At 45.4% G+C, this 20,435-nt stretch overlaps 1 protein-coding gene and 2 non-coding genes across 5 annotated transcripts in view; 1 reads left to right on the top strand and 2 right to left on the bottom strand.

The window, feature by feature from the left end:
* The window catches only part of HPCAL1 (hippocalcin like 1), a 112,506-nt gene extending 94,824 nt beyond the window's left edge, over nt 1-17,682 (bottom strand). Inside the window, exon 1 of one of the 3 annotated variants that reach the window (XM_020796617.3) lies at nt 17,539-17,682. The gene's annotated coding sequence lies outside the window, so the exon portion shown is untranslated. Of the gene's footprint in view, nt 1-13,228; nt 13,668-17,428 lie in introns of those variants that run through there. The other 2 variants (XM_020796618.3, XM_073001540.2) reach the window with 2 other exon arrangements.
* Nucleotides 2,981-3,147, bottom strand: LOC140703365 (U1 spliceosomal RNA). Its single transcript, XR_012082789.2, has one exon. It is a non-coding gene; the product is annotated as a U1 spliceosomal RNA (small nuclear RNA).
* On the top strand, nt 8,030-8,195 carry LOC140703390 (U1 spliceosomal RNA). The gene has a single exon (XR_012082807.2). It is a non-coding gene; the product is annotated as a U1 spliceosomal RNA (small nuclear RNA).
* Nucleotides 17,683-20,435: the final 2,753 nt, after the last annotated feature.

Below are 20,435 nucleotides of genomic sequence, written 5' to 3'. Positions count from 1 at the left end.
ACACAAGTATGCACAACTACAAAACACTGAGGGAACAGGAAAAAAACCAAAATGGATATGCTGTCAAGTTAATTCTGATTTATGGCAACCCTTCCCAGAGTTTTCCAGAAAGAAAATACACAGAAGTGGTTTACTGATCCTTTCTTCTGGGGGCCTCCTGGGACTGTGCAGCTTGCCCCCAAGGCCACCCAAGCTGGCTCTTCAGATGTATATAGTGGGGGATTGAACTCCTAATGTCTGGTGCTGCAGCCAGATACTGAAACCTCTGAGGTATCCAGCCCTTATTTATATACCAATAAAAACTCAAGTTCAATTCATTCTATATCCTAAATTGCTTTGTGTGTACACACACACACACACACACACACACACACAATCTTACAAAGGTGTAAAAAGCTTACAAAGGTGCTGCAGCTTTGAGGCAGACTGGAGTTTTAGCACACGCCAAAAAAAAAAAAAAAATCCATAATTCTATGGATTGATTGGGCAGTCACAATATGTTACAGTGAAGGGTGATACAAATCATGAGAAATAAACAAACACAACAAGGATTGACCAGTCTCCAATGTCAGTTTCTTTTTATCGAACCCAATGAGTTTCAGAACACAGATTCCTTTTTTGTGGGTTATCCCTTCTCAGAAATCTATGAGGATGAAAAAATAAGACTGGGAAGAATAGCTCCAGAAGAAGGAATCTTTCTTTTCAATATGTACTGGACTTAATAAAACATCACAGGCATTTGAAATTAACCTCTCATTTGTTTTTCTTAGCTACAGGATAGCAACAGTAATATATGATAATAAATTCTGCCTCTAATGACAGTACACTGCCTCATAGGAAGATGGGCTTCCCTCATACAGTCACAAGCTGGTGGACTGAGCTTCCAGAAGGGGACACTGCAAAAACAACGAGGTATGATCTCTGGGCTTTTTACAGTGCATCAAAACAAAATGCAAGGCTAACAATGATTTGCAAAAAAAATTCTAGAAAACACTGTTAATTACTGAAAAGCTGCTTAAAGAACAAAGTATATCATGAAGATATGGTGCAATATTAGAGCAGCTGGAAACTACTAGGGTCTTTACCATATGGGTTCTCAACCGTATGTGGAGGAATTCTATTTAGCACACTTTTACAAAACTGAAAGAAAAGCAAACATATGGCTTTATAGTGAAGGCATCTGGAGGGAAAGTAACGTACTCATCCATGAAGTGAACTGAAATATAAAAAAGAACGGTATTTTTATTTTGGAAGAATTCTGTCTACATGAAAATTTCTCTTAAAACATCAAGATTGCTCACCAGAAAAATACAGAAGATACTATATGCAGAAGGCACAAACAGCTCATCTACACAATGTTCAACAAAATCTACTAATTTGATGCCTCTCACATAGAAGATCTTTTGCTATTTTAAGTCCATACAGCAACCTGGAAGAGCTACAAGAGCTATGAGACAGCATTCACAAAACAAAGTCATGCACTACCTTGTTATGTGTACTACTCCCTTGTCACAGTTACCTCTTCTCATGGGTTTTGTTTATCACTAATCTGTTGTATCAGAAGTGTATGGAGGCTCCTCTGGTCATATGTGCTTGTTTATAAAAGGGGAATAAAAGATTCAAGGCTAATGTAGAATTTATCAAGCACTCTCGATTCTACTACGGATCATAGACATTCATTTTCTCTTTCTCGCTCTGTACATCATACCCAACACAAGTTCTCTTTTTTCTTGGTAAATCAATCCCAAATTATCAGCTGTTCTTCAGAGGTCTGTTTAAATTATTCTTCTCTCCATAATACAAGTGTTCAGCATGAAATATTTCAACAGTTCACTGGAATATCTACACAACACTGAAATTCTTGAGATCCTCACTGCTCTGCTTTAGGCAAAATACCAGACCTCCAGAACACCTTCAGCCTTGCAGTGAGGAAGTGGTCTCTGCCTACTGGGACACCAGTCCACATAAGTGAGCGGAGGAACAGATTTAATGGTGTGGACAGAATCTATCATGCAGGTCTTTCTCATCCTCTTTGTGCATGATGGGGACTGCATGGAAAAGCACATATGCAGTTGGTCCCATGTGGATGAGGCCAACTGCATATGTGCTTTTCCATGCAGTCCCCATCATGCACAAAGAGGATGAGAAAGACCTGCATGATAGATTCTGTCCACACCATTAAATCTGTTCCTCCGCTCATCATTCACACGCATACCAATGCAACACAGCATCATGGGAAAACGAACCCAATGCTCCTTACACATGCATAGTAGAAGACCTATTTCTAGTACATTGGTGCCACTACCTTCTCTCTGATTAATTCAAACAGGATTTAGCCTCTCGAGAACAGAAAAGCTTTCACACACATACAGTGGTGCCCCGCATAGCGACGGTTAATCCGTTCCGGATTAACCGTCGCTATGGGGAAACATCGCTATACGGAACTTCGTCTGATGCATTCCAATGGGGCCCAAAACTCACCGTTCTGCGATGTTTCCCCATCCGGCCGCCATTTTCGCACCCTTGGTAAGCGAGGGCAGGGCGCGAAAACGCTGTGCACGACCATTTTTGCCGTCTGGCGACCATTTTGGAACCGCCGATCAGCTGGAATGTATTGAAATCTATTTAATGCATTCCAATTGGGGGAAAAGTCACTGTCTTGTGAAAATTGTCCATAGAAGACATTGTCTTGCAAAACACAGTTCCCCATACCATATTGGGGAAAAACAATCCCCTCACCTGCACTGCCTTTGGAAATTCAATGAGTCTCAGATAGCCTTCCCCCTCCAGCAACAAAGAAAGAGGATGAAAGGAGTCAAAGCAGCCCCCTGGCTCTTGATAAGGGTGACTCCTTTTGCCCTGATCTTTTACCATAGGGGAAAGAAAGAGGAAAATGCAATACAAGACATCACCAGGACTTGCTACCTTTGCAATAGCTCCTGATGAGGAAAAAGAAAGATGAAAATGAATCTAGAAAAACCAGGGAAATCATAAGTGCAATCTCCCATTAACACAAATTATGCAGTTGAGTTCCCCACATTTAGGGAAATCACAGGGATCAGCAGCATACATGAAGTGCAATGGAGGAACCTTCCCCCTGGGAAAAACCACTTTTATAAAATAGTATTTCCTCTGCAAGATATGAGTTGGAATGGCCCTTGCACCTCAGACCCCATTCTGTCCCCTGAACCCCCAAGGTATGGTGACCCCCTGGCTGCACCTCCCACTCAGTACAGGGCTGCACAGCCCCAGTCCTGCCAGAGGCCAAGAGGGCTCCTCAGTGTTTTGGGGTGCCCTGTAGGACCACCATCAGGGGCCAGGTATTCCTCCCACAATCCTCTAGTGCACAGGTATTAGCATAAGGTATTAGCATATGCTAATACCTGTGCTCTAGAGCAGTGGTCCCCAACCTTCTTAATGCCAGGGACCGGTTTTGTTGAAGGCCATTCTTCCAAGGACCGGGGGGGGGGGGGGCTGCCACCGCCGGCGTCCATGAATGGGGAGGGCAGTCCATGTGTGGGGGTACTTGTTATGCAGTAATATGTTATGCCATCATTTAAAGTGCCTCTGAGGAATCCCAAATAAAGATCAGCTATGCTAGTAGGTCTTTCCTGACATTTTCTTAGTGACATCCTACAGCAGGAGCCATGGTCCACAGAGAGCTTCCAAAGCATCAGAGAGATCTCACTGTTAAAAAGGTATCAGTCAGGAGAAGGGTACAAAAGAATTTCCAAGGCATTAGATATACCATGGAACACAGTGAAGACAGTCATCATCAAGTGGAGAAAATATGGCACAACAGTGACATTACCAAGAACTGGACGTCCCTGCAAAAGTGATGAAAAGACTAGAAGATTGGTCAGGGAGGCTGCCAAGAGGCCTACAGCAACATTAAAGGAGCTGCAGGAATAGCTGGCAAGTACTGGCTGTGTGGTACGTGTGACAACAATCTCCCGTATTTTTCATATGTCTGGGCTGTGGGGTAGAGTGGCAAGATGGAAGCCTTTTCTTACGAAGAAAAACATCCAAGCCTGACTAAATTTTTCAAAAACACATCTGAAGTCTCCCAAAAGCATGTGGGAAAAAGTGTTATGGCCTGATGAAACCAAGAGTGAACTTTTCAACCATAATTCCAAAAGATCTGTTTGGTGCAAAAACAATACTGCGCATCACCAAAAGAACACCATACCCACAGTGAAGCGTGGTGGTGGCCGCATCATGCTTTGGGGCTGTTTTTCTTCAGCTGGGACAGGGACCTTAGTCAAGCTAGAGGGAATTATGAACAGTTCCAAATACCAGTCAATATTGGCACAAAACCTTCAGATTTCTGCTAGAAAGCTGAACATGAGGAGGAACTTCATCTTTCAGCATGACAACGACCCAAAGCATACATCCAAATCAACAAAGGAATGGCTTCACCAGAAGAAGATTAACCTTTTGGAATGGCCCAGCCAGAGCCCAGACCTGAATCTGATTGAATATCCGTGAGGTGATCTGAAATGGGCTGTGCACAGGAGACGCCCTTGCAATCTGACAGATTTGGAGCATTTTCGCAAAGAAGAGTGGGCAAATATTGCCAAATCAAGATGTGCCATACTGATAGACTCAAACCCAAAAAAGGCTGAGTGCTGTAATAAAATCAAAAGGTGCTTCAACAAAATATTAGTTTAAGGTTTGTACACATATGCAACCATATTATTTCAGTTTTTTATTTTTACTTCCCTCCATCTATATGAAACACGGCACTTAGAAACCCCTTCCCAGGTGCAGGTGAACATGGACAGGATGGGAAGTGAGGTACAGATGAAAAAGAGGTTAGTAATGATCCAGAGCCTCGTGTGTTTAATTAGGATAGTGACTGAAGGAGAGAGAAAACAGGGGAGAACACAATTATTTGTGCATGCCTGCTGTGTGGTTCTTGTGTATGATCTGATGCAACCTTCATTTGGTGGGGAAAGACAGCTTTAGAGATGAATCAAAGACAGTTTGCCCTATAATCTGAAATACAAAGCACATATGTAGCCTGAGCTCCAGGATCCAAACCCCCTATTTGAATCCATAGTTTCGGAATTTAATAAGCAACCTATTTTACAGAAAAACAAGCCTCTTCTCCCCCCCCCCGTAAAAGAGAAATCCATTCACATGCAGACACACATACACAAATGCACAATCACAAGAAAGGGGAGGGGAAAGAGAGGACAAGGAAAGCGAAGAAAAGGGAAGGGAGGGCACACACACAAACACATTCTCTCCTCTCTCTCCTTCTCACACACACACACACACACACACACACACACAACAAAGGAAGAGAGGAGGGGGAAAAATTAAAAGAGCACAATATCTAAAAGAGGAATAACTCAAGCTGTGTCTTTGTCACCTCTGTAACTAAACAAATGCACCCTAAACTAATGCACAAAACAATGGAGGAGGCTACGAAGCGGAAGGAAGCAGGCAGAGACCGGGTGCTGGGCAAAGGGAGATGGAGGAAAAGAGGGGGAGCAGAGAGAGAGAGAGAGAAACGGGGTACAGAGAGAGAGTGATGGAGCAGAGAGTGAGTGAGTGAGTGTGAGAGAGAAACTGGGTGGAGAGAGAGAAACGGGTGCAGAGAGAGAGAGAGAGAGAGAGAGAGAGATGGGGCAGAGAGAGAGAAAAACGGGGCGCAGAGAGAGAGAGTGAGAGAGAAACGAGGTGCAGAGAGAGAGAGATGGGGCAGAGAGAGAGTGAAAGAGAGAAAGAAATGGGCCACACAGAGAGAGATGGGGCAGAGTGAGTGAGAGAGAGAAACGGGGCACAGAGAGAGTGAGAGAGAAACGGGGCACAGAGAGAGTGAGAGAGAGAAACGGGGCACAGAGAGAGAGAGAGAGAGAAATGGGGCACAGAGAGAGAGTGTGTGTGTGAGAGAAACGGGGCACAGAGAGAGAGAGATGGGGCGGAGAGAGAGTGAGAGAGAAACGGGGCACAGAGAGAGAGAGAGAGAAATGGGGCACAGAGAGAGTGAGTGAGAGAGAGAGAAACGGGACAGAGAGAGAAATGGGGCACAGAGAGAGTGAGTGAGAGAGAAACAGGGCGCAGAGAGAGAGAGAGAGAGAGAGAGAAATGGGGCACAGAGAGAGAGAGATGGGGCAGAGAGAGAGTGAAAGTGAGAGAGAAATGGGGCGCAGAGAGAGTGTGAGTGAGTGAGTGAGAGAGAAACAGGGCACAGAGATAGGGCAGAGAGTGAGAGAGAGAAATGGGGCACAGAGAGAGTGTGAGTGAGTGAGTGAGTGAGAAACAGGGCACAGAGAGAGATAGGGCAGAGAGTGAGAGAGAGAAATGGGGCGCAGAGAAAGAGTGAGTGAGTGAGAGAAACAGGGTGCAGAGAGAGATGGGGCAGAGAGAGTGTGAGAGAGAAATGGGGCGCAGAGATAGAGAGTGAGTGAGAGAGAGAGAAACAGGGCGCAGAGAAAGAGAGAGAAATGGGGCACAGAGAGAGTGAGTGAGTGAGAAACAGGGCGCACAGAGAGATGGGGCAGAGAGTGAGTGAGAGAGAGAGAGAGAAACAGGGCGCAGAGAGTGAGTGAGAGAGAGAGATGGGGCAGAGAGAGTGTGAGAGAGAAACGGGTACAGAGAGAGAGAGAGAGAGAGAAACCGGGCGGAGAGAGAGAGAGAGAGAGAGAGAGAGAGAGAGAGAGAGAGAGAGAGAGAGAAACCGGGCGGAGAGAGAGAGAGAGAGAGAGAGAGAGAGAGAGAGATATGGGGCAGAGAGAGAGTGAGAGAGAAACGGGGCACAGAGAGAGATGGGGCAGAGAGGGAGTGAGAGAGGGGGGAGAAAATAGGGGATGGGAGATAAAGAGGAGCACTTATATGAAGAGAAGCGCTTGAGTTGCTCCTACTTCCTCCTGGCCATTCCCCCCCCCTTTCACATTTTCCTTATTGATTTTACGAGAGATCAAATTAAAAAGAAGAAAAAAACGCCACCACACCAAAGTCTGAAGAGGGGCAGAAACAGGCACAACGAGGGGGCAAAGGGGTGGCTGCCCAGCAGAGGCTGGTTTTCTTATCCTGGGCTATTTTGGGGTGGAGCTACGAAACCTTTTCTCCTGGAGCAAAGGAGAAGAAGGGGTTCCCCCCTCTCCCTTTTTTCCCATGCCCTTCCTTCCCACCTTTTCTTGCTCTCATCCCGCTCTATCGCCAGGGTCAAACGGCCGCGCTCAGGCAGTCCCACATCCTCCCCATCTCGCTCCAATAAAGATATATGGTGGTTTCTGCTGAGACCTCGACCACCACCCCCAGCGTCCCCACTTTTATTGCCCCTTCTCGGCGAGAACAGCATCCCTCAGGCTGCAGCTTCATATGGGGGGGGGGGGGCTGGAAAGCCAAGTGAAAAAGTTAGCTGCTTTGCAAAGGACTCAGACGGAGGTGGGAAATTGAGGGGGTGGGGACTGGTGGCCGTGTCCATGTGTGGTGTGCACATTGCTCCCAGGCAGGGGGAGGAGAAAGAAAGAGGGGCAAGACAGTCCAAGATGCACTTGGGATTCCTTCCTGGGCTCTGCTGATCTGGTCTGGGGCAGGGAGGCTGAAGCCTCGGCTGCCTTTGGCCATCCATTTTATCGCAGCCAGGAGAAGCGGCCACCCCCAGCACGCCCTATCTGCCGCTGCCTCCCCCTCTGCTCTGCAGGGACCTTGCATGCGCAAATGGTGGAACGGCCCTCCCACGGGCATGCTGGAACACATGCGCAGGAGCAAATGGGCAGCGCAGGGGTGAGTGCATGCTTGGTCTGTCTTGGCGGCCCGGTCTGGCCCAGGCCACGGACCGGCACCGGGCCGCGGACCAGGGATTAGGGACCCCTGCACTAGAGGATTGTGGGAGGAACACCTAGCCCCTGATGGGGGTCCTGCAGGGCACCCCAAAACACTGAGGAGCTCTCTTGGCCTCTGGCAGGACTGGGGCTGTGCAGCCCTATACTGAGTGGGAGGTGCAGTCAGGGAGGTCACCGTGACTTGTGGGGTCAGGGGACAGAAGGGGGTGTGAGGTGCAAGGGCCATTCCAACTCATACCTTGCAGGGGAAATATACCACAGTCATGGAAGTGGTTTTCCCAGGAAGAGGCTCACCCACTGCACTTCATGTATGCTGCTGATCCCTGTGATTTCCCAAATGTGGGGAACTCAACTGCATAATTTGTGTTAATGGGAGATTACATTTGTGATTTCCTTGTGTTTTTTTACAATCTCTTTACCTTTTGGTTCCCGGCTATTTGCACCATCCTCTATCATTTAAATTTGTAGCCATAGCCCCATTGGTGATGCTTTGCAAGATGTTTTTTTTCCCTCATTGGAACACATTAATTACATAAGACCTACTTTTTTATCCCCCCCCCAAAAAAAAGGGGAGGGAGAAAGTGTATGCTGCTGGCTTTTCAGAGTCTGCCTCCTGGAAAAACAGCAGCATACACTCCCCCCCCCCCACTTTTTGGGGATAAAAAAGTAGGTCTTATGTAATTAATGTGTTTTAAGGGGGGGGAAACGTCTTGCAAAACAGGGTCAAAAAACCACACCTGTCTTGCAAGGCAAGGAACAATCGTTTTGTGAAACGAAACATTGATCACTGTAATTGCAACTGGATGTGCACCACCTGGGATGTAAGATGCCACTGCTTAAACAAGCCCCTCTCATCACCTTATAGTTGTGGTTCCCAACCTTGGGTAACCCGGCTTTTCTTGGACTGCAACTACCAGCAACACTGTGTAACTTATACAATCCTGATCCAGCCTATATTTCTTTCATATTGTGTTTATAGCCGTGGCAAAAAAAACAACAACGGTTGAGAACAGCTGATCTAAACATCTTAACTGGAGAATGAAAGGCAATTCTTTAACCTTTAAAATCGTGAGCTGAGACAACATACGGAGCTTCTGCAACTGCAAATCCTTCTGCAGGTTAGGTATGTTACCTCAGGTATTTATTTTTTATAAAAGAGGATTGTTACAGAGGTCCAGACAAAGAGTAAATAAGAAATGTGTGCAAAAAATCAAAGTTAAATTCTGGTCTATTCTAAAAACCCCACTTCCTTATGGTCTAACCAAGAGTCTCTTTGGTTAGAAAACTAGCATAGCATACTGTATCTGTTATTGAAAAGAGAGACAAAATACAGTACAGTGAGTGGAGATAATGATCTCCAGTTAGCAAATCTGGAGTCTGGTTAGCTTACTCACAAGTTAAGAAATCATCAAAACTCATCAGCTGTCAGAATTACCCCCAATATTGTGACTGCTGTTTAATGATATAGTAAGGAGGATATCTCAGCTGGATTACTTCGCAAGAAAGTTGCAAATGAAAATTTCAAAGTACGAATTAATGCAGTACTCCCATATATTCTTATTCGGAGGTAAATCCCACTGAAACCAATGGGACTCCTGATCAAAGACATCAGAATTACACTAGGCACCACCAGGAGACTCAGATTTACTTGGACTGACTGAAAATATTTGGATGGTTACCGATGATTTCAAATGTCAAGTCTTCTGTATTGCTCCTCAGACATTGTTCATTCCAGAGTGGATATGATTTAAATCTTAATTTGAATCATGATCTAAAAAATTTTTAAATCAGATTTTTTTGACGATTTAAATAAAAAAACTGATTTTTAAAATGTAAATTGTTATTTAAACCAATTCCATTTTTAAAGATTTTTTTATTTGATTGATTTGATTTTTATCCATTCTATTATATTTCATTAAATTTATTCTCTTACATTGCTTCCATATCACTGCAAAGCAGTGGATCCCAACTTGGGGTATTCACACACACCCAAGGGTACAAACCAGGACATTTAAGGGGCATATGAAAAAAAATTGAATAATGCCAGGAAAAGGCACATAACCTCAACAGTGTGAGACAAGATGCAAGTCAAAAGCTGTGGAATTAATTGGATGTTATGATGAGTGGTAGGCTGGGTCTTCTTCATTATTTAACCTTGAGAAAAGCTCTGCTCCCTCACTTTGTAATTCTGGTGAATGTTGGGGAGTCCCTCCTCAAACCATATCTTGCAAACATGCCACTGTAGCATTCACAGGCTCTGCTTTCAGTTATGTGAACAGCGTTCAATGAATGAGTTCTTCCGGGTCTATTTTCTTGAATTTATTATATCTTTTGAGTTTTGAATATAAATATATATGCACTGTCCATTCATCTTTGTAATCCCATTACTGGGCTATTTATTTACAGTTACAACATAAAATTGAAATAACCGCAAGCATAGTAATTACAAACATCTTGCAATAGGAAGGGTACAATTTACGGAAATAGGCTACCAAAGGGTATGCACGTGAAAATAAAAAAGGCTGGGAGCCACTGCTGTAAAGAACAGCCGATATACGCTTTCTACAGTACTTTTGACAGATCAACAAGGAACTTCCTCAGAATACATTTGCTTACTATGTTAGCCAATGGGCCCTGGATTGAAATTCACTTGCGTTTTTCCTTTTAAGAGACAAACCGAATGAGCACAAGTCTGCCCATTTCTGCCTAGACAAGGAAGTGTTGCTTTAAGGCTCACAGATCAGACTACGTGATTACCATAATTTTCAGTTGTCTGCAAAATTTGCAGGCCTCTCTTTTCTAATTATGAGTTATACATAACATTTTAGTAGGAACTGCATGTCCTAGATAGTGAACTCTGGGGGAATTAATGTACTTCTCTGATTAAAAAGTCACTTAGCTTCCAACCACAAACCCTGCAGGGCTCATGATTTTCAGAGATAACAAAGACAAGCATTTGGGCCAGTTTGGTAGATACTAGAACTTAACAGGTCCCATGACCCACTTCTCACACTATGCAGAAGATGAAATTAAGTAGTTTATTGTCATTTCTTATTACCTTTTTTGAGCGGAGGGGGGAGGACAGGACAGAGCAGCATTTTACCCTGCTTTTTTTTTTTACACATTTTCTTACAAATTTCTTTCTAGAATGGAACATGATAGCTGGAGGGAGACTTTGAACTCCAATAATCAAACCAACAACCATCCACAGAAATCAATGCTGGCACATGTTTTTCACCAGCAATGAACTTTAAATAATTCACCATCCTACGACCTCTGTCAAATTTCAGAAAACCAGAACACTGAAGTCTTTCAACTTTATTCTACACATATAATGCTCATTTAAATTTAACCAGCAGGTCTATGCACAGAGAATTTCTCTCTCACTCCTACTTGAAGAATTTATAGCTCAGACACCAGAGGCAGCCAACTTTACCTTACTAATGCGGTCAACCTGAGCAAGAGATAATTTCTGCTGGCCAGGAGTCCTTTAACTCCATCACAAGTTAAGCTCCCACACTTCTCTTTGCCTCATATGCCCTAAAACAGCATGTATCTTCTGATGTGTGTTGAGAATAGAGAAACAAAGTAAAATGCATATCATCTGACCATGAAACAAACCAATAACATTATCTCCCGGCTCTCTAGCCAGCTACAGTGACCACCAACACGCACTAACAAGATTTCAGAACTTTAAAAAAATATATTATGCCTAAACATGTTTTGTAAACCGGATGTTAGACACAGTTCAGATTTCAACTACATGCCTCACAATCTATTTGTTTCAGTGGAATGAAGTGTGATACTGAGAGATCACCGGCGTGCAGAAATACTGTATATTAAGATGAGTACAATCCTATGTATGAGTAATAAAAAGGTCCTGTGACATCTGAAACAACAGGGTGGGTAAAAATCTTTTTTAAAAAAAAATAAAATAAAAATCAATTTAAATCACAACTTAAATCATGATTTCAATTGTCAAAAAGTCTGTTTTTTTAAAAAAAATTAATCATTATTTAAATAAATTTGATTTAAATCAAATCCACTCTATTAAAGACTAACAAGTTCTATTAGAGCAGGAATTTCTGTGGACTTCATACTAGATTCTCAGCCACTCTCACTGACTTCAATGATGCTTAGGCAGGCACAGGACCACAGCCTAAGAAGAATTTCTCAAAGTGTTCTAAATCCAGGTTGCTGGGACAGAATTTAATTAAGAGACAGAAGGGGAGTAAAGAAAATAGCTCTTTTTCAGATTTGTTGAGTTCTAAACAACAAATGTTTCTCCTGCTGAAAGGTTAATATTTTCCTTGTTTTTGGTGACCAATTTTTTTTTTGTTTTAGATTTCCAATCATCTTTTGTTTCACCAAGTCCATAAGTAATGTTCAATAATTTCTCTTTGAGCACAGTTTTTAAATTTATAAACTATGTATATGTTGGAACACTTCATCTGTAACAAAGTGATGAGTCTGTAGCCCACAAGTATTCCAATGTCAATCAAATGAAAAACATGTAATCTCCAAATTTAATTTCTTAAGCCAGCCCAAATAAATGTGCTCTTCATTTTGATGCACACCTCTCTCATGAAACACTTATTTAACTCCAAATTTCTAGCAGGTAGTAATGTTTGTTGTTCTAAAACAAAACAAACATCATGTGACTCCCTAAGGACTAACAATTTCAACTACATTTATCCCCTAGTGAGTTGCAATCAACAGGACAAAAGGAAACTGAACACAAGAAGCACTAGTGGTCATGAATCCCTTTACAGTGACCATTTACCAAACAGTCGCTGGGGTGGTAACCTATCTGTTTCGCTCCCATCCAGAAAATGTTCTAAAATCTACAGCCAAGTCCTACAACTGCCTCTGCTCCGACCTGTCAGAGATTCACCGCTCAATGATTCATATAAGACATCCCTCCAACTAGAGTACACACCCAAAGGAGCAGCCAAACAAAAGGGCAGATCAACAAGGCAACACTGAAACCCAAGAATAATCCATTGCAAGACAAATCCAGAAAACAAAACAACTTAACATCACTTGTCATCACTTACATTTGCCGGCTAAAGCCACTCAAAAACATACAGTGCGTGATATAAAGCCTATTGTGGATAATGACTGCTTCTCTATATGCTTACAACCAGCCAGCCAGCCATTTGTAAGGATTATCTGTGACAGACAACAGATCTCACAGGGAGCTATAGACACAAGAGCTAGACAATGTTGTTCCCATGTCTACTTAAGCAACATTTCTATAGGACACAGAAAATAACTAGGGGACATGACAAATCACTAAAGATCAAGAAAATAACAAAACATATAAAATATAAAACATATATACAATATACAAAGCTAGACAACTTCAGTCACATAATGAAAAGTACAGACAGCTGATCATTCCAATCAAATAAAAAGGGTTGAAAAACCTTGGAAACTGGTTTGTATGCAGGCACAGCACTGTTGTTGAATGATGCCGTATCCAAAGTCAGAAGAGCCGCAATGAGATTCAACATTCAAGAAAGTAACCTCCAACATCCGTGGTCCAGATTCTACTGTGATAAACGCCACCATTAGCCTGTAACCTGCCACTGCATTTTACGCAGGACAAACAGGCTAGTTTTTAAGCAAAAGAATAAGCTGACAAAAATACAGCAACTGACATGGAAGTATTAAAGCAAAGTGTTCTGCTTATATACTGCCCCACAGCGCTTAAAGCACTCTCTGGGCAGTTTACAACTGAATTGTGCAGGTTATATTTTGCCTCCAGTCCCCCGCCTGCGAGCTGGGTACTCATTTTATCAACCTCAGAAGGATGGAAGGCGGAGTGAACCTCAAGCCAGCAACCCAGGTCATGAGCACAGTTTTGGCTGCAGTACAACAGTTTAACCACTGCACCGCCAGGCTCTCTAACAACCTCCCAGTACAGTGGGGTCTCTACTTAAGAACGTCCCTACTTAAGAACAATCCAACTTAAGAACAGCTCCATTTGCTAAATTTTGCTTCTACTTGAGAACAGAAATCCAAGATAAGAACAGGAAAAAAAACCTTTCCTGCTCTTTTTTTAACCTTAGGTCATCTTAGGTTAAAAAAAATTCTCCCCCTAGTGGTAGAGTACGTATTAACCAGCTTTGCATTAGTTCTTATGGGAACTAATGCTTCAATGTACGAACGCACCTCTACATAACAAAAAAACAGCCAGAACGGATTAATTGGTTTTCAGTCCATTCCTATGGGAAATTTTGCTTCAACTTAAGAACGTTTCAACTTAAGAACACCATTCCAAAACCGATTAAGTTCTTAAGTAGAGGTTCCACTGTATTTTCTATGGACGGAAAAGAGCAGATACGGATTAAATGGTTTTCAATGCATTCCTATGGGAAATGCAGATTCAACATAAGAACTTTTCAACTTGAGAACCACGTTCCAATACGGATTAAGTTCTTAAGTAGAGACCCCACTGTACTGTACTGTACATTCTCTCACAACAGAAAGCAGATGAGCAAAACTCTGCTAAGAGATTCAACTCTGCCTTTGGTGGTTAGACTAGGGACAATGGCTTTTCAATACACCACCTGGGTTGGCCAGCTCATTAATGGCAAAACTGAGGGCATCTACATTGCTGTCCAAGTACTACTTTTTGTAACCAAGTACCGTTCCTGTTGGCCCCACTGATCGTAATTCCCCACTTATCTGAGTAAATATACAAAGATCTGCCCATGAAGACAACAGTTTTTGTATTTGATGAAGTCAGCTGCAGTCCATGAAGGTTTATGGTGTAAAGCTGGCCCCATCTAGACTTTGTCTGGCGGTGGGGTGGGGGTATAAATCCAATAAAAGTAAAGTAAACTAAAAGTTATCCTTCTGCAAGCAGGCAAAGACCTTTCTCTCCAAGCAAGCTTTCCCTTAATGAATGGTTGCATGAACTGGGTTTTTTAAACAGACTGTTGTGCCTTACTGTTTTTGGTGTTTATCATCTTTTGCCATCTGTTGTATCCTTTTATGTATTTGTATACGTATGGTTTTTACCTTGAAAGATTGTCTTTTAATAATATAAGCCACTGTGGGTCCTTATTAAGCAGAAAGGTGAGGCAAAAATATTTTAAATAAATAATGTTGATGTTTCAACTTGCTTTAGGACCACTGATACCACACAAGCGTGACATACTCCTTGAAGGCTTTATGTCCATCAAGGCTGCAACAGAAGAGAGAGCAAGGAATTTCTGAGGAGTTGGAAATCAGCCTATGCTGGGGAAAGCTAACTTCTGCTGGGGAAAGCTGTTTTCTGAGACTGATAGGCAGGGCACTTCAAAGTCACAGCAGATTAACTGTTGTCACAGCTTTTCCTTCTAGTGACAGCAGGAAGCACTGAAGGGAGATTGGCAAGAACCATGCAAAGCAAGCTTTGCCACAACAATATGCTCTATAGAGGATTCCAGGAGCTCTCTCACTGTGTCTTAATTTTAAATATAACAGGGTTTCAGCTCAGGATGATGGCTCAACTTGAAGAATCTGTCAACACATGAATTGGACAAATCTGTCTGTCTTTTCTCCAGCCTTGTTTGTTTCAAAAATGAATTGGCATGTCTGGTAATTAATTACACAGGACAAACAGGCTGGTTTTTAAGCAAAAGAACAAGCTGAGAAAAATATGGCAACAGAAATGGAGGTATTAACAAGCTCCCAGGACATTCTCTCTCAACAGGAGACAGCTGAGCAAAAATGAAGACACTCAACTCCACCTTTCGTGGTTAGAGTAGAGACAACAGCATTTTAACACACTACCTGGGGTGACCAGCTCATTAATGGCAAGGCTCAGTGCATCTACATTATGATCCAACATTCGTTTGCTTGCTCATGATTAAATAAATAAATCATGTCACAATCCCAGGGGCTCTGATTTGGGAGCGATCCTCACTCATCACAGCAGGACCAGGTTCCACAGCTATCATCTTAAGCTGAGTAACCTGCCGGTGGATGCCCCCTGGAATCAGTGTGACTTGCAAGTAACAAGATGTAGTTAGGCTAGAGGGTGTAAGCTATTCCTCAAACCGACAGAGAAAGACAAAGTTATTTAGCTGTAGCATAAACTAACAAGAGCAGTTGCTTAAGAAACAAGAGTGCCAAATTCTGGAGCCCCCAACCATACATACGGCATGGTACTGCTATGCCATATTTTTCCCCTGAACCAATTTTCTCTGAGAAGAAATAAAAAGATGGGTAAAAGTGGTAAGAAAAACCCAGACAGTTACAAATGGAAGACAGCAACATCTGACTGTTGCACACCCACCCTAAAAAAACTGTGTGCAAGAGGCTGGACAACTACACACTAAAACTGTGTTTGGAAGCACTCAGTCCGTGTTATTTCAGATGCAAAATATTAACTTCACCACTTATTCTATACTTAAATTTGTTTGTACAGTCATTTGAAAAGGATAAGTGGGCTATCTTAACCCGTCACTTCCCAAGAAACTCCAAATGTCAGAAACCTTTCCAGAAAGGTAAATACACCACCAATTCTGACAAGTAACAATTTTCAGCAAAGGTACCATCGGGGTCTCCTTCAAAATCTGTAAATTTGCCCCCCCACAAATGTTTCCTTTTAATCGAGAGATACATCTGGATGACCGGGTTCTCAGTCTTGGCAATATTCAAGGATGAGAAAAGGCGGAAAAGAATTTCCAGGCAACAAGGTTGAGAACAGCACCCGGGGTCTCTCGTTTTTAAAAGGGCAGCAACTTCATATTTCTGCATTTGTGTATCCACGCTAGTCAAATATTAACCACCCTAAAGACAAGCCCCGTGCAGAATTTCCACCGCAATATTCCTTTCAAAACCCTGAACAACTCGCACCGTCGTGGAGGCACCAAACAGGCAGGCGTAGAGAAGGAAGAAAACGAAACCCTTTCGCCTACAACCCAAAGCAAAACAGGCGCTCCCCCTTTTATCTCCCAACAGGAGCAACTGCGCGCCTGCCGAGGCCATTCCCACGGCTGGCGACCCTTTCCGGGCTTTCCTAGGTAGAGGCTACCCAGGAGCGGATCGCCCTGCCCGGGATCGCGCACCTTGCCCGGGACCAGGGGCCTTTCCCCCCCGCCCGCCCGCTTCCTCCCAGGCGGGGTCTGTCGCCAGCCGCCCGAGTCGCGCCGGCACGCGGGGAAGTTCGCGGCCAAGGCGCGCCGAGCGCCCGCGCCCCGTCCCGGGGCTTGCAAAAAAAAAAAAAAAAAGACCCCCGGGGAAGCGAGGGAGAGAGAAAACGCGCGAGTCGTGTGGCAGGAGCCTTCGGGGGATGGCTCTCGGGGCGTCCCAAGGCGGCGACCCCGCCCGGAGGGTCCGCACCCACAGCCAACTCGGCACCGCCGGCACTCCCGCGCCCTGAGCCCGGGACAAGGGCGCGCGCGTTCGCACGTTCGCTCGCTCGCCCCTTCCCTTTTCCCTCGTTCTTTCTCTCTTCCTGGAGCAAAGTCCCCGGCAAAGTCCGCGTCCGGGGAGGGGGGGCCGCTCGAGTCAACTTCGGGGAGTGAAGCCATCCTGCCCCCAAGCGCGAGGGGTGGCCGGGCAGGGAGGGAAACAAACCGACCCCCCCCAGAGACCCCCACACACAAACACACACACACACACACACACACCCGCATGGAGAAAGCCAGGAGCGCCGTCCCGAGCGGGGCTCTCTCTTTCTCCTTCTGCCTGCCTGCCGGCCCGAGTCCAGCCCGACGCCGCGGACGCCTCCTCCTCTTACCGGACTGACTCCCTGGCGCGGCGCTCCTCGTCCGCCTGGCGCGCCTTCGCAGGACCGACCCCCGGGCGGGACTGGACGGAACTGGACGGGGGAAGAAGGCTCCTCGCTGGCGGCGAAGGAGGCGACCAGCTCCGCCTTCCTCCCTTCCTTCTTTGCTGGCTCGCTCGCGACTCCCTCGCCGCGGCAGGCAAGGCAAGGCAGCAGCAGCAGCAGCAGCAGCAGCTCCGCTTCCGACGCCTGCGAGAGGGGAGCCCGAGAGGAAACGCGGGCGGCGAGCGGCGGAAGCCGAGCCAGGGCGAAGCGTCCCGCCGCCCCGCGCGCGGAGCCCCCTCCTCCTCCCCCTCCTCCTCCTCCGGCGCCTTAAAAGGGCCCCCCTCCTCCTCCTCCTCCCGCAACCCTCCCTCGACACACACACCCCTGCCGGCGCGCGCGCAACCCCGCCTGGCGCCCTCTGTCGCCCGCGCAGCAGCGCTCCGGGGGGGGGGAGGCGGCCCGAGCCCCGCTGCGGAGGGACAGGCGGGGTCGGGACGCGCGGGGGGGGGTGGGAAACCCCGCCGCGGGAGATGCCTGGGAAGCCCCGCCCCGCCCCGGGGCGCCCGCTTGACTCGCCTGCCTTCGGGGGCTCGTTTGCGCGGGCCGGGCGGGGGGTGGGGGTGGAGGGCGCCGCGCCTCCCACACCCGGGCACACTCTTGGTCTCGTTCCCCGCGCGCGCGCGCTCGCGCACCCACCCCAGCCCGAGGGCGAGCAGGAAGTTGCGGGCAAGTTGTGGAGGGGCGCCGCGGCCCCGCGGAGAGGAGGGGAGGGTGCCCGTGGCAGCCCGAAGGGGGCGTTCTGCCTTCCGCGCGTGGACCCTCGGGCCCCGCGTGTCTTGCCCCCTGGGGCGGCTCGCTTCAGGCAGGCCAAGGGCCTCGCGGGCACCTTTTGGCCCCCTCGCCCTCCAGCTCCCCGTGTCTGTTCAGGGGGAAGAAACCACACACACACACCCAAACCACCAAAGGGGGAGACTGCGAGGATGGGCGCACGGGTGCCAAAAAACGGTGACATCTAGGCTTGTTGTTCACTGTGTGGGAAGCCCGCAGAAGCCTGGTCAGTGGAAATGTGGTACAGTAGGTGGATCCCGGGGGGGGGGGAGAATCTAGGTTCAGAAATCTGTAGAATCACACAGGCGACAGGCGACACTTTGATAAACCACTTAAAATCATCATAGATTACTAATCATTAATTATTAATTATTAATCATAGATTAAGTTACTCTTAGATGTAAAGCCCAAAAGTTCTCGGCAGGATGGATTTCGCCAGGGACGCCTTTCCTAGATGGAAGTCAGGCGAGGCGCAGGAAGCAGTGGTTGCTGTTTGAGGGTTACAGCTGGGGCAACTGTGGACTGGATGTAATGCCCCAGTTCTTCAAAGGAAGAATGTGCACAGGCCATGTGCACGCGCACACATAATCACAGTTTCTCTGTACACATTTATTTAATAATCATCATCATGTGCCTTCAAGTCAATTCAGACATATGGCCGTCCTTTTTAGGGTTTTCCAGATAGAGAGGGCTCAGGAGTGCTTCACCGTTCTCTTCTTCTGGGGGCACATCCTGGGACTGTGCGTGCAGCTTGCGCAAGGCCACGCAGGCTGGTTCCCTGGAGGCATGATGGGGAATCAGGCTCCCAGATACCTAGCTCACTGAGCTATCCAACCATCACAGGGCAATATCCCATTGAATATAGCAAAATACAGAAAATTGTGCAGTAAATTATGGCAATTCCTATGCCATTTGCTCCAACTCAGTGGATGAAGGGAAAGATGAAAGTTGGAATGTCAAAGATACTTAAATAAAACAGAAAGCAAAGTAAGCTATCAGCCCCAGTCTTGCATAAGTGTTGTTTACTTTGCACTGCTTGTCAGTTTACAAAGCGATCTGCAGCTCTTGTTTTGTCCTGATCTTGTAAGGCTGGGCCATAGCATGGCACCCTATATAGAGTAGGTCTTATCTGAAAGCTAAGATGGCTAAGATATATGTAACTCCATCCCCAAGAAACTTACTTATGAGTAAGCACCATTGAATTCAGTGAGACTTGCATCTGGCTACCCATGCTTTGGACCGCATTGTCTTTTTGCAGTGGTGACATTTGTGATCTGAGAGGTTTTTCTGAAGGGCATACTGCGAGCCATTTAGAGAAGGGAGACCTTAATGTTGGTTCTGTGGCTCCCAAGCTGAAGTATCTGCTGTATGCAACAAGATTTCTTCATGTTTACCCACAATTATGTCCCACAAAGTCTAACAGGTCTTTTCCCCAAGTAAATATGTGTCAAATTACAACCTTTGAAAGAGATTTCAGTCTTAAATATCTGAGTTGCTATATTTGCCTGCAACAGTATGTGTGTACATATCTTCTAACATGTATCTCTTGTACTAAGCGCATTGTTCCTGTTTATGTGTAAGTGATGTACCAGTTGCTGTTTTGGTACTAAACTTGCCCACAAATCTTGTCAGTGTTCCCTTTTTTTTATTTTTTTGAGTGCCACACCCCTTTCCCTGTCTCGCAGAATTCACTCACAATGTTAGTGTGACTCTTGACATTAGGAATATATTTATGACTACAGGGTGCAGTGTGACAAGAATTACAAATTTATATTTCATCAGAATTCTGCTTGGGGGAAGCAGCATTGTGCCAGCCACAATAAGGGGGAATTGAACTACTGTATTTGGAGTAATGTCTGTATGTTTTCTTTAATAAATGCTTCTCTCTCTCTCTCTCTCTCTCTCTCTCTCTCTCTCTCCATTGACAGCTTCCTTTAGAACTTATCTGGCAGGAAAGCAAGGAATATAAAAATAATGAATATGTGAAAATAAGAAAGCAGGGTTGCAGAGAAATATATGCATATTTCAGTGATCAG

This window comes from Pogona vitticeps, chromosome 1 (genome assembly GCF_051106095.1).
Source record: "Pogona vitticeps strain Pit_001003342236 chromosome 1, PviZW2.1, whole genome shotgun sequence".
NCBI classification, from domain to species: domain Eukaryota; kingdom Metazoa; phylum Chordata; class Lepidosauria; order Squamata; family Agamidae; genus Pogona; species Pogona vitticeps.
This window is presented reverse-complemented; position numbering and strand designations above follow the sequence as displayed.